The sequence below is a fragment of the Lepidochelys olivacea genome (genome assembly GCF_965140295.1).
Source record: "Lepidochelys olivacea isolate rLepOli2 genome assembly, chromosome: 1".
NCBI lineage: Eukaryota > Metazoa > Chordata > Testudines > Cheloniidae > Lepidochelys > Lepidochelys olivacea.
Window position 1 is genome coordinate 21,330,842 of NC_140411.1, and position 13,401 is coordinate 21,344,242.

Consider the following 13,401-nt stretch of genomic DNA (forward strand, 5'->3'; position numbering starts at 1 on the left):
AAAAAGACACATTTTATAGAACAATGGGTACGCTCTTTCACGGTAAACCTTGCTGTTAACATTACATACATAGCACGTGCTTTTGTTACAAGGTCGCGTTTTGCCTCCCTCCACCACATGGCTAGCCCCTCCCCTCTCCCCCCTCACCGTGGCTAACAGCGGGGAACATTTCTGTTCAGCCACAGGCAAACAACCCAGCAGGAACGGACACCTCTGAATGTCCCCTTAAGAAAAGCACCCTATTTCAACCAGGTGACCATGAATGATATCACTCTCCTGAGGATAACACAGAGAGATAAAGAACGGATGTTGTTTGAACGCCAGCAAACATACACTGCAATGATCTGTTCTACAATGATTCCCGAGTACGTGCTACTGACCTGGAGTAGTAAAGTGTCCTACCATGGTGGATGGAATAAGGCTGCCCTCCCCAGAAACCTTTTGCAAAGGCTTTGGGAGTACACCCAGGAGAGCCACAAATGTCAGGGCAAATTAATCATTAAACACGCTTGCTTTTAAACCATGTATACTATTTTAAAAGGTACACTCACCAGACATCCCTTCTCCGCCTGGCGGGTCCGGGAGGCAGCCTTGGGTGGGTTTGGGGGTACTGGCTCCAGGTTCAGGGTGAGAAACAGTTCCTGGCTGTCAGGAAAACCAGTTTCTATGCTTGCTTTCTGTGAGCTATCTACAACCTCATCATCATCATCATCTTCCTCATCCCCAAAATCTGCTTCCGTGTTGCCTCCATCTCCATTTAAGGAGTCAAACAACACGGCTGGGGTAGTGGTGGCTGAACCCCCCTAAAATAGCATGCAGCATCATAGAAGCGGCATGTTTGGGGCTCTGACCCGGAGCGGCTGTTTGTCTCTCTGGTTTTCTGGTAGGCTTGCCTCAGCTCCTTAAGTTTCACGCGGCATTGCTTTGGGTCCCTGTTATGGCCTCTGTCCTTCATGCCCTGGGAGATTTTGACAAATGTTTTGGCATTTGGAAAACTGGAACGGAGTTCTGATAGCACGGATTCCTCTCCCCATACAGTGATCAGATCCCATAGAAGTGGTTTTTTACCCACGAAAGCTTATGCCCAAATAAATCTGTTAGTCTTTAAAGTATAAAATATAATCAGTCACATAGTCTTGCTCATACCTGCCCTGCCCTGGATTGAAATCTGCTCCCATTGAGGAGCTGAATTTGTATCTCTTGTCTGCACAAAGATGGGGTTATTGCTATACAGCCAGTTGATGGCTCTGTTGATGGCTAAATGGAACACCGTGACTGCCTGCTGTCCACAACTATCAATACCTCAGCTCCTGCAATGGATGAAATGTCCAGAGGAGGTTGGAGTCAGAGAGGCAGGAAAAAAGACTTAGTTGGCACCTGGCTCCCTACCATGGAACTCATTTCCACAGATCCAAGTGACAGTGAAACTCACAACTTTCAGGGCCAATTGAAAAAACTCAATTCTTCAATTTAGAGTTCCCATAACTAGAAAAAGAAGGTCAGAGAAAAAGACGAGGGGAAAAAGGAGAAGTAGGTAGATTTAAAGTCACTCTCTCCTGGAAGAAGGGAAGGATTTAAGTTAGACCACATCATTCTTCATAACTTTTCTACATTTTGTTAGGCACTCAAACAAAGAGCATCGTATAAATTCACTCACACACACACACACACACACAAATCTATCTTAAGAAAACATCCAAGGGACCAAACACAAATATTTTGTCTCCTAAAGGTGACTTCAACTATAGGTCAAAAAGAAATATATTGAAATTCTTGTGAATACTTTAATGAGTTCACTTAAAGACAGAGGCTTGTCTATTAGAAGTAGTCTTGATTGTATGTATATATAATTAATTGCTAAACACTTTCAGAACATGATGTGCTTCTGTCTGAAGTCAAGATTTATTCTAAGCCTTTGACATCTTTTCTTCTTTCCAAGCCCTTTTTCCCTTTGCTGAGGTAAGTAAACACCTTCAACAAAGGCATCATCTAAAACAGACTTCCACAGAAACCTGAAACTTGGTTTGAAAGGCTGTTTGCTGCTATTAAAATAACTGGCATGCTGTTTATAATTAGTTGTGACATGGCATGAGCTGCTCCAGAAGAATGCAGATGCATTATCTTCAAACATGACAGCACGCCTCCAAATTTGACAAGTTTACTAGAAATGAGCAAAACATGAGCAATCCATAGTTTAGGTTCAGATTTGATAACCGTCCAAAAATTGAGATGTTTATCTGAACCTACTCTTGAGTCTGCAAATCTCATGCAGTCAAACCTCTGCATGAGCCTGCTAATATTTACTAAAACAGTGACAACCAAGTTATTTCATTCAGTAGTGACAGTGTCATGTAAGAACACAGCAAATTGCTTCAAGATCAGAGGCCCCTTGGTATAACCACAGACAATTTAGGAAACTGATCTGTGGGCTGTCTGTCCGTGAAATTCACTTCTTTACCCATATGCATTTCTTTATTCCTTTGTGCACCATATTCTTCATAAGGAACTCAGATACTAAAGTGATGGGCCAAAGATAGGTCTTGTAACAATAACTATGGGGATTACAAACAGCCATATGACTGAGCAATACACTAATTCTCAAGTGCTGGAACCCATACCAGGCATAGAACACTAGGAAACCTTCCAGTGTCATCTCTGCTTCAAGGTATCAGCAAAAATATACAGCATTAATACACCGCAAAGGCAAAGACAATGGTCACTCATCAGCCTGGTGGCAACTTGCAACATCAGACTGAAGTGGTGTTTTACACCATGTGTGAGCCAAGCAATCACTATATTTATATGCATAATGTCATCTAAATAAATAACATGTACTCAAGCACGGATTTTGCTCTGGCAGCAGGTGTGGTATTGGGGACTGCACCTTTAAGGGCTGAGCTTCCCAGACAGAAAGTCTATGCAGGGCACCACAAAACTCTTGTTTTTAGGCACAGCCAACCACCCAGAATAAAGCAGAGCTCTTGCAAGCACCTTAAGTATTGAGTGATCATGGAGCACCGCATGCAATCCAGAGCAAAAAGACGTTAAGAAAATCCTGAGTGGAAGAATGGAACAGTGCTGAAACTCTCTAGAAATGTGAAAGACTGGAGAAAATTTACACAGCACTTCACTCTGTATCTGCAATCAGTGGATGCCAGGAAAAAGAAAGACATTCAGAAGAGAGACTTACTAAAAAATTTTTAAAAATTATTAAAACTAATGTTAAAAATAATAGAATACACAGGTTAAGAAATAAGTGTCTGTACATCTGGGTTTAGTGTTTAGATTATCCACAAATACAAAGTTTGTTTTAAAAGTCATCCGGTACATAAAGTACATAATCAGCAATAACCCAAATTTAGGTGAATAAATTTAACAATACAGTTTAGATATTAGCATCCAATTATTCGGGTACATTACTCATGAAACGTTAAACTAAGAGTTGGTTGTGGAAAGCAAATATATGAATGAGTGAAGATTGTCCCTCAGTAATTGAGAATTTAGGGTAAGTTGTCTGTTAGAAAATACAATCCACCAGGGAAGTATTTCAGTTACTTTCCCGACTGTGCTTCTCATTGGCACTCCAGCTCATCGCTCCTCGTATTGCCGATGTCTGGTGATGTGTCCCTCGACCACCTGATGGCATCCGACACCATGAGTTGCCACATCAGCTGGGCGTAGCGTTGACCGATTCCACATTCTCTCAACACTCGCTTGTCAGTGGGGTCCCATGTGCCTACTACACCTAAACAAACAGGGGATTGCGCTTGTCAATTCTCTTTCTACTAGACATGGCATTCCTGACATAGTAACCTCTGCCACAGTTCAGTGGGCATGTGTTTAAAACGTCTCAATGAAGTGCAGGTTTAGACATGTAACAGCCACTTTCTATTATCCCGAATCCAACAGGTTGGGGAAAAACAGTGTCAAAATAATAAAGCCCCTTCTAAAAAAGCCTGCAGAGTCAGACTCTGATCCAAATTTACCACAGTTACATTACAAAATGGCACCAATGAAACACAGGATGTCCCCTGCTGATGTTTGCTTCAGCAGAAAACTGAACACAAGAAATGTCAGAGTCACTGGGGACTTGCACATGTATAAAGAGACAGATCAGGCAGAACAAAACAAGAAATCAGTCTAATCTGGAGTCCCAGGAGCTCCCATCTCTTCATGAAAATGATGCAGTGTGTCTCTATTATGGGAAGTAATGGTCATGAACAGCAGTGATGTCACTAGGAGCTGCTCCATGATTGTATGAGCTTGTCGTACAGCTGGACATCTACTACTGCGGAGAGGGCAACGCCTCCTCCAAACCCCAGAGGAAGGGAGATAAGGGGCACTGATTCTGAAACTTTGCCCAAGAAAGTCTCATACAGGCAACAAATAGAACATGGAACAACCAGAAGTGGACTTGCCACCTGCTGACAGCAGTAGTGCTGATGTTCAGGGAGCCTGCAGGTCCAAGCAACAATGCAGGGCGCCATAAGGACTAATTGCACACTGTTAGCAAGTTTAGTTATTAGGATGGTTATAAGTATTGGTAATTGTGTATTAGTTAATTGTGTTTTTAAATATTACTGTTATTAAATGTTAGCTTGGAAGGGTGATATTGGGGACTGTGACTTTAAGGGCTGAGCTTCCCAGACACAGTTTGCTCTTGTTACGCACAGCCAGTTTGGAACAAGATACAGAATAAACCAGATCTATTGCAAGCACCTTAAGCAGTGAGTGACCATTAAACACCACAGCAGGAGTGACCAGATGTCCTAATAAATCTGTCTTTTCAATCCCTAATGTGTGTGATTCAATGAACCATGCTTTGCACACTGCTTGAACTTGTTTAACAATGAATTCCTTCAGAGTAAACTTACTACTGAAAATAGAAAAGGAGGACTTGTGGCACCTTAGAGACTAACAACTTTATTTGAGCATGAGCTTTCGTGAGCTACAGCTATAGCTCACTTCATTGAATGCATCCGATGAAGTGAGCTGTAGCTCACGAAAGCTCATGCTCAAATAAATTGGTTAGTCTCTAAGGTGCCACAAGTCCTCCTTTTCTTCTTGCGGACACAGACTAACACGGCTGCTACTCTGAAACCTGTCACTACTGAAAATGTTACGATAGCAATATTTTCCATTAAAAATTAGATTTCCTGGGAGTTAGAGTTAGCTAAGTGCCTTGCAGGGAAAATCAGAGAATCTCATTTGGAATTCAGATGGTGGAAAGGTCCTAGACGAATACATTCTTAGAGAAATTCAACTTTGTACTATTCACTTGACTTATGTTAGCTCCTATTTAAAATGCTATAACAAGGGTTGCTCTTGGTATCCATATATATTTTGCTGTTATACTGAAAGGGCATTATAGTCATGTGTGTCAGCATCATTTAATATCTGGACTCGGAACAGCCTAAGTGATGCACATTCTGCCAGAGGCCAATTTTTCTTTCTTCTTTGTACGTTTGTGTGCAAGAAGCCATGCTTGGTGGTATTACATTAAAGCTAGCTCTTTCTTCCCACCATTGTGGTTAGACACTGGTTCACTCAGGACTGTAGATACTCAGTGATGTTTAAACTGCAGTTATATTTATAGCCCTGCTCCCCATGGCCGCAGGTGAGCCCTGCTGCCCAGGAGCAGGTGGTCAGGCCCAGGACTGGGAGAGCGGCCAGTGCTGCCAGGCCAGACCACAGTGGGGATGCTGGCACTGGCCGAGGGGCCCAACTTGTTGGACAGAAAACGGTGCGGCTAACGGTTGCTGGACAGCCCCTGCCACCCAGCCCCAGCCACTGGCGGCTGCCACTGGCCCCGAGCGCGCTGTGCCCTCCCAGCTGCCCAAGCCAGATGCTGAGGGCTAGGCGCCACCAGTGAGTAGAGCCCTGCGTGATTGTATCTGCATCTGATCCACTATCCGCAAAAATGGTCAGCGGATATGAAGCAGATATCTGTGGATTTGCAGGGCTCTAGTTATATTGCTTTTGCATTCGTCTCTTCTGGAGAAGAGCACGGTAGCTGTTTAACATAATACTTCGATGCTACACAGCAGTCCTGGGCAAGAAGAATACTATATCCGGTAGAGTATGCAAATTAGATAAGCAAAATTTAATCATTCAAGTTGGAATTTGTCCAAGACAATGATCAAACTTCCATATGCTGAAGAAAAATGCCATGGAGACTTTGACTACAAAGGGTCAAAGACTTTAGTTTTAAATCTTATCCAAAAGAGAGTGCACTCCATCAGCCAATTTGATTCCAAAATCTGGGACAGTACTGACTCAAAAGAAAGCATCATCTCCTATATCTTTTGAGGTCTCTCACCTAAACATTGGCCAAACTCAGTCCTGCATAATTTGTAAGCTAGAGGAGGCATGGCTATCAGTCTGCACATCCAGCTGGAAAAAAATACCAATGGGGTCTGCAGCCCCCTAGGGGGCCACAAGCTGGTTTCATGGGGTCTGTGAAACAGGGCCAGTATTAGACTGCCTGGGGCCCAGGGCAGAAGCCCCACCCCACTGCACAGGGCTAAAGCCACACGGAGCAGAAGCTCTGAGCCCCACGACCCACCACCCCCCTCCTCACCTCCCACTGGGCCCTGGAGTTTTTATAGCCTGTTGGGTGGGGGACCTCAGAGAGAAAAAGTTTGAGAACTCCTGATGTAGATTATGGTTTCACAGCAATCAAAACTATACCTTGTGGCAGGTCAAACAGAAAACACTCAGGAACCACGTTCATGGAGGAAGTGTATTGAGTTCTCTGTGCCAAACCACAGAGGACATGAGTTGTTACAGCCCTCAGCGACAGAGCCTTGGTTCTTTATCTCAAGCTACAGCTGCTCATGCTTCTAGCTCTGGATGTCCCCAATTCATCCCTGGTGTGTCGGGCAAGATGGCAGCTTTGGGGTTTTATTTTCCGGAGCCATTAGTGTAGAGCCTCCTCAGTGGTGTCTGCTTCCAAACCAATTCAAAGCAATGGAAATGAAGAAGAAAGCTTAACACCTGCAAACTGAAGCTACACAAATTCAGACAAGAAAAAAAAATAAATAAAAATTGCACTATTGTTTTAAGTGAGAGTGTCAAGTAAGAGTGAGAGTAATCAACCATTCAAACAATTTACGAGGGACATGGTGGATTCTCCAGCACTCGATGTCTTTAAATCAAGAGTGGATATTTTTCTAAAAGCTATGTGCTATCTCAACCAGAATTCGTGTGTTAGATGCAGGAATTACTAATTGAAATTCTATGGCCTGTGTTACACAAATCAGACTAGATCAGCGTTTCTCAACCAGGGGACCATGAGTTTACTCTGAGGGGTCCACAAAGAAGAGCTGGCATTAGACTGGCTGGGGCCCAGGGCAGAAATCTTAGAGTCCCAAGCCCCGGCACCCTGCAGGACAGAAACCCCGAGCTCCCCCACACCCACAGGGCTAAAGCGCTGAGCACTAAGCCCCAGCACCTCACAGGGCAGAAGCCATAAGTCCTCCCCTACCTGTGGGGCTAAAGCACACCACTCCTCAGGGAAGAAGCCCCGAGCCCCCGCCTGGCAGCCGAAGCCTGGAGTCCCGAGCCCACCCACCCCCCAGGTGAAGGGTAGGATTAAAATTCAAAATGATCTGGAGAAACTGGAGAAATGGTATGAAATAAGCAGGATGAAATTCAATATGAATAAATGCAAAGTACTCCACTTAGGAAGGAACAATCCTTTGTGCACATACAAAATGGGAAATTGCCTAGGAAGGAGTACTGCAGAAAGGGATCTGGGGGTCATAGTGGATCATGAGCTAAAGAGGAGTCAATAGTGTAACACTGTTGCAAAATAAGCAAACATTATTCTGGGAGGTATGAACAGGAGTGTTGTAAGCAAGACATGAGAAGTAATTCTTCTGCTCTACTCCATGCTAAGTAGGCCTCATCTGGAGTATTGCGTCCAGCTCTGGGTGCCGCATTTCAGGAAAGATGTGGACAAATTGGAGAAAGTGCAGAGAAGAGCAACAAAAATTATTGAAGGGAACTAAGCTATCCTGACTAGTCCTGAGGGGATAGGAGAGCTGTAGCACACCCACATCAGAGAACTCCAGTTTCAGGCCCTAAACACCGAGTCCACAGTGTGGATTTATCCCCAAACCTCCTGCCTGAGGTTCTTCCACCATCCCAACCCCCCATTATATGCATTCTGTATCCCACTAGTACGTTTTCAAACACAAAACCAAGAATAGCGTGGTGCTGGCCAAGGAAGAGTCCCCTGACAAGTTGTCGTGAGCTGGTGTGCCTGTCTACATATACTCTGTAAACGTCAGGTCTTAACCAAAGGTGCAGTTTAGGAAGTAAGGAGCCTTTAAGGAAACCAGCATTATCTGCAGTCCACTGCATCTCAGTGGATAGCACAACACTGCATGTCTCCCTCTAGCAATTAAACCATGGCAAAGACTGGGTATTCAAAATATTTGACAGTCAGCTGCTGTGATCTGACAGAGCTCCACCTAGAAATCAGAATCTTCAGCCTTACCATTAGATGGAGGATGACCAGATGAGGCTTGATCCTGAAGTTTTGCTGCATTGGTAGAAACACTTTCAAAGCAGTCTTCAAACGCCATTGCTATGGTACAGGTTAGCACTTGGTTTGTTACCCACGGTTTTCAGAACCCAAAGCAGTGGTAACTTAACTGTTTCACTCCAGGTGGTGTCAATGGAAACACAGCAATTCTGTCTGATGAAAGATTAATACAAGTAAGCATGCTCTTATCTAAAACTACAATTTATTAGATTTAAACATACAGAGACATAATCAACAGGTTTAGAACATCTCAAATAATTACCTAGAATCTAGAATGGTATTGAGTAATTTACAGCAGGCCCATGATGGACAGTCACTTCCCCGCCAGGGAGTAAGGTGTCAGGAAAAAGGTCTCTCAAGATAGCTTCAGAGGACCGCTCCAAATTACACTCTATTATCTAGTCTTTTTTTAACTAACTTTTACAAAACACACAGCTAAAAGTGACCTCTACTGGGTCATCACCTCTCCTAACTTCAATAAACCACTTATCAACAAACATTCCTAACAATCTTAATCATAATAAGCTTCTATATCAAATGCACCCAAAATTCAAGGTTTCCATCCACTTATTTTCTTTCAGTCTTAAATTATTGACTCTTTTTCTCCACTCCTTCCATTCTGATTAGCAAAAACTGCAAGCCTACAGCTAATTTTGACTTTGTCTCCAGAAGCTCTGCTTATTCCAATTAACCCTTAACTATGTGGTGTTCTATTTCATTAATTCATGGTGGCTGAATGCGCACAATATTGTTGCAATTATAGCTTGATCAAATTCTGGGGTAGACACACCCCACAAATCTGGGGCAACAGGTCAGGCACATTACTCCCCCAATCCCTCTGTACCATGCACAGCCAATCCCTAATCCCTTAGCATCATGCACAGCCCAACTCTCGATCTCTTGGCATCAGGCTGCTTTTAGCCATTTAGGGACTCCAAGGACATCATCTCCATTCAGACCTGAGTCCCACTAGCTCAGTTATCAAGGACTAAATTTTCTAGCACTTACTTCCATTAGTCCCTGTGATCATTTTCTATGCACAAGTCTCATTTTCCATGTACAAAGGCATTCCTGGTGCAATCTAGGATATGGTAGAATATGATAGGTGCCAGCCCCTCTGGAGCCTTCAAGATATTCCTGAATAGGCACAATGGTCTTCCTATAGCATGGTATGGTAGCATTGCCTTTATTTCTAACCTTGTTGTTTGCCATGCAGTTTTTCCTCCCTCCAGTGATGAAGTAAAACATATGTTTTAATCATTAATGAGTTGGAGACCTGGTCTGCCAGAAAATTCTTGGCCTCCCGTGACTTTTAAATATATCTCATTAATTTTTAATCTTCAGTTTAATCTAATTGAATGTCCAAAGTAAAGATTATTTCCTTTGCTCCATACTACAGCATTTTTCCCCTGCCAAAGTCAGCCACGGGGACTCACAGACTTAACCAACTAATTGCCATATACCTCAGTGTTGCAGGACTTTAGCCATCCTCTGCCTGTCCTGAAAACCCTCCATTAGGTTCACATTTCCCCAGATTATTCTGATAAAAATGCATGGATGAAGGAGTTTGCTTGACTTTCACATTATGGAAAGAGTTTATGTGATGGCCACCCTCTTTGGTTGACACACTGGGGTTTGAACTACGAGGAGTGTGGTGGCACCTTAAAAGACTAACAGATTTATTTGGGCATAAGCTTTCATGGGTAAAAAACCCCACTTCTTCAGATGCATGGAGTGAAAATTACAGACAGAGGCATAAATATACTAGTACATGAAGAGAAGGGAGTAACCTTATAAGTGGAGAACCAGTGTTGACAGGGCCAATTCAGTCAGGGTGGATGATGTGCACTCCCAATAATTGATGAGGAGGTGTCCCTTTACATTTTTGGCTAAAAGGCTGGAAAGATAACAGCTGGCTCTAAGTGCTGACTGGCCAGCAGTAAACTGAGATAAATTCATATTATATTATGGTATTAGTACTTCCCTTTTTCTGTAGATGGAAAAGAACTATATCCATTTAAGACTTCTTTGATATATTCCCATCTTCCTTTTAGTTATCCTGAAGATGTAAAGCCACATTCTCTCTTACAATTAGCCCCTTTTGTGCCACTCAGGTGACATGAAGCAACCAGATTCTTGCTATATTTGGCCAGCTGATCATTCTCCTTGAGGGGAAGATCTCAGCTAGCATAAAGTCAGCATAGACAGCACCTATGGCACACCTCCCCGACTGCCAACCACAATGTAGGAGGCATCAGTGGGAGAGATGTGGCCAGAGCACTAATGCTCTCTGTCACTTCTTAGCGGATAGATCATCCCTTGAGGATTACTGCCAGCTGGAAGATGTCAGAGCGGCACACAAGGCTGCTTTAAATTATGCCGGGGCTAGAGTTTGAACTGTGGAAGGTGGAGAATCAGGGAGCTAGAGCCAGTTTCAACAGTCCTCCCTCCCACATCTCCTGCACTGAACAGATATCAGCACATGAGAGAAATTAGCCCATCATTCTGATTAGGTATTTCCTGAAAGTGCTATTTAAAATTGGGAAAAAAAATTCCCTTTGTCTGTCTGTCTGTTGTTCTCCGGAGAGACGAGACACAGGGCAGGAACAGGGCTGAACTATGCTGTAGGAAGCTTTAAGCCAGCTATGAAAAACCATCACATCATACCTAGAGACTACTTATCTTAAACCCCAGATATGTAAGTAAATCAGGGAATGTCTAGAAAGACACAGTTAGGGTTATTTATTTTGTTTCTTATTGGCTTGTGAACTCCTCTGTGCTAACCCCCAAATGCTTTTGTTTTGCTGGTAACCATTAAGCTGGACCTCAAGAAAACCATTCTTGATGCTTAATTATTATATTTGCTCTTTTTAAATCTGACAATAGCCTAAGTTCCAGATGTATATTCTTTCTTTTTGTTTTTAATAACATTTACCTTTTTTAAGAACACGATTGTTTATTTTTGTGTCCTAAAAGGTTTGTGCATATGTTGTTTAATTAGCTGGTGACAACAGCTGATTTCCTTTGTTTTCTTTCTCAGCTTTTCCGAGGCGGGGGGGCTTGAGGGTACCCCAAAGGGAGGAATTCCCAAGTGCGCCTTCCTGGGTCCAAAGGGGTTTTTTGCACTTGGGTGGTGGGAGCATCTACCCATCCAAGGTCAGAGAGAAGCTGAAACCTTGGGAGTTTAATACAAGCCTGGAGTAGCGAGTATTAATTTTTAGAATCCTTGCGGGCCCCCACCTTCTGCACTCGAAGTGCCAGAGTGGGGAATCAGCCTTGACAGCATGTTAAAAAGGAGAAGGAAGATCAGAAATCTGCATACAATGTACAGCGAACAACATCTTGTTTTGGTGCCACAGGTGGGTGGCATTTAGAAGATAACACCATTTTCCCCCTCAATCAAGCAAATAATGCCACGGTGCATAGCAGACCTTGAGCCCAGCAGACCTCAGAGAGCACACATCATCATACTTTGAACATCTGAACAATCTACCTTGAGCAATGTCTCGTTTTTGTGACTTGCTTGTTTTGTGGGTGGAGCTTAGAAAAATACCACCACCTTCCTGTCCCCTCCCAGTTCGACTTCTGCTTGAAAGACCTTTAAGAGACAAAAAGTTTTCAGGAGGGTGAGCGCTCAGCATTTTCTAAAACTTAGGCCCATTTATGGTGCCACAGGTTAAGCACCCAAAAATTATTAGTCACTTTTGAAAATCTTTGTTATGGGTTTTCAAAGTGCTTTGAAGACAAAAATATTTAGTGTTTATAAAAGTTTTTATATTGTTACACCTCGTGCCCTTATTTCCAGACCATGAGCCACAGGGAAAAGGGATTCTCCATTACATAAAAGCAAAAGCACAAAACTCTAATTCCAGTTCACAAAATAGTAAACCAGCCAACTACAGTAACTCCCCACTTAACGTCCTCTCACTTAACATTGTTTCGATCTTACGTCCCTGCTCCATTACAGAACATGCTCATTTAAAGTTGTGCAATGCTCTGGTATAACGTCGTTTGGCCGCCTACTTTGTCCACAGTTGGCAGCCCCCCTATCAGCTCCCCTACGCCCGCCCCCCCCAGCACCTCCCGCCCGCCGGCAGACCCCGTGAATCAACGCCTTCCCCCTGCTCCCCGCACCTCCTGCCTGTGGCAATCAGCTGGTTTGCAGGGTTCAGGAGGCAGGAGGGAGCGGCAAGGAGCGAGTACTCGGCACGCAGGCTCCCCCTCCCTCCCCTGCCTCCTGAACGCCGCAAACCAGCTGATTGCCACGGGCAGGAGGCCGGGGAGGGAGGAGGGAGGCTGCGCACCGCGTCCTCGCTCCTCCCCCGAGCCTCCTGAACCCCGCAAGACAGCTGATTGCCACGGGCAGGAGGAGGGGGGAGCAGGGGGAAGGTGCTGATCCGCCGGGTCCTCTGGCAGGCAGGAGGCACTTGCAGGGGGGCATAGGGGAACTGATACGGGGGCTTCCAGCCTGTTTAATACCTGTATTAAATTGCTTGTTTTAAAATGTATATAATGCCTTTTGTCTGACAAAAAAAATTTCCCTGGAACCTAACCCCCCCTATTTACATTCATTCTTATGGGGAAATTGGATTCGCTTAACATCGTTTCGCTTAAAGTCGCATTTTTCAGGAACATAACTACAACATTAAGTGAGGAGTTACTGTAGATTCATATTTACAATGGGAACTGGAGTTTTTCTCCCATTGTGGCATATCTGAGCAATCACAATCCTGACTTATGCAGAAGTCTGACTGACTTCCACTGGAGGTTTGCTCAAGTAACACCTCCAGGACTGGCTCAATAATAATAGTAACAGAGACCCCCACAAACCCTACAATTCATTGCATACA

At 43.9% G+C, this 13,401-nt stretch overlaps 1 long non-coding RNA gene across 2 annotated transcripts in view; it reads right to left on the bottom strand.

Moving 5' to 3' along the window:
• Positions 1-3,295: 3,295 nt before the first annotated feature.
• The window catches only part of LOC311514922, an 84,004-nt gene continuing 73,898 nt past the window's right edge, over positions 3,296-13,401 (bottom strand). The window contains exons 1-4 of one of the 2 annotated variants that reach the window (XR_014709978.1): positions 9,560-9,740; positions 8,504-8,704; positions 6,691-7,009; positions 3,302-3,745 (exon numbers count right to left, since the gene is read on the bottom strand). This is a non-coding gene — a long non-coding RNA (uncharacterized lncRNA). Of the gene's footprint in view, positions 3,746-6,690; positions 7,010-8,503; positions 8,705-9,559; positions 9,741-13,401 lie in introns of those variants that run through there. The other variant, XR_014709977.1, reaches the window with a different exon arrangement.